The sequence below is a fragment of the Triticum aestivum genome, chromosome 2D (assembly GCF_018294505.1).
Source record: "Triticum aestivum cultivar Chinese Spring chromosome 2D, IWGSC CS RefSeq v2.1, whole genome shotgun sequence".
Classification (NCBI taxonomy): domain Eukaryota; kingdom Viridiplantae; phylum Streptophyta; class Magnoliopsida; order Poales; family Poaceae; genus Triticum; species Triticum aestivum.
The window spans coordinates 636,051,022-636,054,976 of record NC_057799.1 but is presented as its reverse complement, the minus strand read 5'-3'; the positions used below and the strand labels follow the sequence as shown (position 1 = coordinate 636,054,976).

The 3,955-nt window shown below is 46.9% G+C and overlaps 1 long non-coding RNA gene across 1 annotated transcript; it reads left to right on the top strand.

Annotated features, from left to right (window-relative positions):
- Positions 1 to 1,487: 1,487 nt before the first annotated feature.
- LOC123050624 (uncharacterized) lies at positions 1,488 to 3,377 on the top strand. The gene is made up of 3 exons (XR_006423805.1): positions 1,488 to 1,769; positions 2,183 to 2,399; positions 2,492 to 3,377. It is a non-coding gene; the product is annotated as an uncharacterized lncRNA (long non-coding RNA).
- Positions 3,378 to 3,955: the final 578 nt, after the last annotated feature.

Here is a 3,955-nt window from a genome sequence, read left to right as displayed (position 1 = left end):
TTTTATAGTGGCCTTGTATAAGGGAATGGAGGGAGTAAATAAAATCAAGCCCATTAAGGTCCTGATAATAATTGTCCATTGCATATTGAGGTTAAAATAGTACAACCACTATATGAGTCTCATACGATGCCATTTCAAGACTGTACCACAAAAGTGCAAAATATTATAAGGTTCAAATTCCAGAATTACAAGGCTCGAATTTGAAGATTACAAGGTTCAAACCAACATTAAAAATGAAATTATGTTCATGCAGCTGTAGACACCCGCGCTGGTCAGTTGAACATGAACATATGAGAGGTTCAAACTGATACTACAACTAGTTTTGCCACCTCAACATTTCTACAAAGGGATCATCCACTAGCAAGTCATGTATGGGCTTGACATAATGACTTCCGATTAGTCTGTCAAGTGAACTTGCAAAACAAAATTCAGGTTCTGCAGGGCCTTTTCCATTCTGCCGTAGCCGCCGGCACTGATCAACAAATCATTAAGTTTTGTGCGATAAATGTCGGGCAAACCTCATTAACTTTAGCACACTTGCTCTCACAACAAACAACCTGATGAACATAATCTTCAGTAAGGTCACTCGGTAGGAGTTCAAAGTAATTTTTAAGAGATGGAGATCAAGGCATTCAATGGGATTGTTATATTGTATCACATTATCCACTACCGTGCCTAATCGTATCTACAAAAGAAGAGAACATATTAGTGCCTACATGCAGTATTGAACACTACAAGCCTCTTTGATTTGCATGATTTCTAAAATACACGAATAGAGTGGCATGCCATCTTCGATCCTACATGATTAATATGAGCATTTGATTACACTCTAGGAAAATATAGGCTTCTTCACAAGAGGTTGGAGTGGATGAAAAATTTCCTATGAAAACTAGTACAGATGAATCAAAAAAAGAAATGCTTTCAGCATGAGATAATATGTCATACTTTTATTTTCCCATCGGTTTTTTTAGGAAAGTATACACGACATTTTATTGTCCTCTAAACTCTATGGATTTTCCCATATTGAGTTTAAAGGGACTATTATCATGATATGTCATATCATTCTCTCCTTATATTTTTCTCATTGGATTTTAAAAGAGTTTTCAATGGCATATTAGATCACACTCTTTTTCCTTTATGAGCTTTGTCTCGAAGTTTCTCATAAAAGGTTTTTAACGATGTGACTTATGTAATACTTTCTATTTTTTCCCACTGTTTTTCTAAAGGAACGTATACAAAGCATATTTATTGTTCTCCAAACTCACCAATGAGTTTTCTCCTTCCTCAAAGGTATTTCTTTTATCTTTTTTTCCTAATAATAATAAAGCACGGGTTGAGCCTGTCGGGTTCACCGTCGCGGTGTTTTTACACAAAAATCCCTGCATTTTGGCTAATTTAACCCGCAGTTGTCGGTAAGCGAAGAAAAACGGTTCGGTATATTTTTTGGTCAAACCCTCTATGCACGTTTGGCTTCAGATCGAGTGGCGGTGCTCCCGATCCGATCGGGATGCAGGACGACGGCGGCAGGACTCCGGGATGCGGGGAACGGCGGGGAAGATGCGGACGTAGGGGGCGAGGCGGATGAGGTCGTGATCCAGTGCGTAGGCACGGAGGCCGGCGGCGGCGACGCTCCATGGCCATGGCGGCTCGGTCTCCTGGGAAGAAGAAACGAGGGAGAGAGGAGGTGAGATAGAGAGAAGAGAACGTAGAGTAGGGACGGCGTCGCTTCCTGCTGCTGGTCCGGCGGCGGCTTCGATCGACAGATCCAGGTTTGATTTTCGGATTCCTCTCCTTCCCGCTGCACGATAGGGTTTGCCCAGCCGCCACTCTTCCTACCCCACGCACCTCCTCCCCCTAGCCGCACCTCCCTGCGTTCATGAAGACGCCGTCGCCCTCGCCTGCATCTCGCTGTTGCCTTGTTGTCCGTGGGTAAGGAGCGACAGATTTGACAGAAAATAGAAAATGACAAGATTTTCTAGGGTAAAAGGAGAGGATCTCAGAACGAAGGGAATTTTGTAACCATTCTGAATTTTGTAACGGGGTTCGGCATTACTCTCTGAATCTAGATATTCTGCAGACCAGTGTCATTATTAATAAGTAGCTTAAAGCTGTAGATAAATCTTTAGAAACAATGATTTTCTTTAATCAGTACATAATACAATGCTAATTGCTGGTTATTCAGGGAGTAGGAGCTTGAGGAATACGCAGAGAAGGCCAAGACGTATGTTGCCTGACACAACAACTAAGAACAAGAGCAAAGCTGGACAACGGTCGGCCCAGCAACCACCGGCATAATATCTACACACACACCTACAGTTTGTTGCAAACTAAATATGTTTTCTGGTGGAATCATTAGCCATCGCTTGAGTTTGATGACACATGCATTCTCCTTGCCCAAGGTATGGAGACTACTCTTGCATACATGCTGCTCTTGTACTTCTTTCTCCGGGATGCATTGCTCTCATCTCTGCACTCTGCTCTCATCTCCCAGGGTGCATTTCAGCTGGACAAGCCCGCCTCCAATCCAAACAACTTTCTGTTCATGAGCCGTGGCATGGTAGAGTGATGCAGCCTTTTATGGATTTCTGGAACTGTTAATTCAAGTGCCTTTTGAATTTTGGTCTTGGGAGTTGAAGCGGATTTGATTTTGGCGCTACATTAGTGCGCTTTTCTTTTGCGGATATATTTTGAGGAGAGTCAACCCGCATGTATGTGCATTGATTTTCATTGTGAAGCTTGCAGGTGAATCAGGCTCTGCATGCTTCGGTCAATCCCATTGGCGACCTGTTCCCGGCCCGGATCAATGGTCCACGCACAACTGGAACAAGCAGGTTGATGGATTTTGATAAGGATGTTAGATTGAAAGTTGCAACGTACAAAGCTTGCTATTAGGTGTTGTCCCGTTGCCTCTCGCGGACACACGTATGGATCCGCTAGGCAGGCTAGATGACGATCTCCACACACCTAGAGTTGCTGGACCTCCGTCCTCCCGCTTCGAACTTCATGCATGACCTTCGTCCATCTGCAGAGAAGGCGCCGACTGTGTTGCCGGCTAGATGGCAGCCTCGGCGTGACTAGGAGCCTATGACTCCAATGGTTCCATTAAACTCCTACTTTTAACCAGCCCATGCATGACAGCAAGCAATTCTCTTTTCTTTGTTCAGAGTTACTTAAAGGGTATATATGCATTTCAATCAAAGAGATTTAGTGATTTACTCTAATGACTACTGAGGAAGTATGTGACAGGGATGCTTCCCCACTGACCCCAGGATCGTGAACGCTAATTACAATTGAAGATTTGCATATGTGTGATTTGGATTTTATGTGCATATATATGAAGCTACTAGGGAGTTTATGTGTAGTGGACCGTGCATGCAGTATTTAGTACCCACTGCTTTAGATGTTGAATATATTTTCCTATAGTTATTTGAAGTAAATTTCTTACTTGTATGACAGAAATTGAAATACCTAGGAGTAAGCCTCAACACACCCCCCCCCCGCCCCCGCGTCGTCTCCTCCGAGGCGACTCGGGGGAAACCCTAACCGCCGCCGCCGCCCCCCTCCTCCCCCCGCCCCCCCTCCCCTTCCCCTCCGCCGCCGCCAGAGGTGTGCGCCGGCGTGCGCTCGACACGGATGAAGGTGACGGCGGGGGATCTGGCGGCTCCACATAGCGTGGAGGGCCTCGGCATCCGGGGCGGCGGCCCCGGGCGGAGAGCGCCAGGTGGCCCGGGCGGCGGGCCATTCCGGCCGGAGCTGGTGAGGCGCCTCCCTCGGTCTCGCGGGGGACGAGGAGGCGTCGGTCCACGGTCGCCGGAGTGCGGCCTCCCCTGCGCGGTTGCGGCCGCCAGATGCATCTCCTCCTCTCTGCCCCGATCTGCTCCTTCCATCGCCGGATCCGGGTCCTAGTGGCTTAGGCCGTTCTCCCCGGGCGCCGGCGGATCTCGTCGAGTGGGGT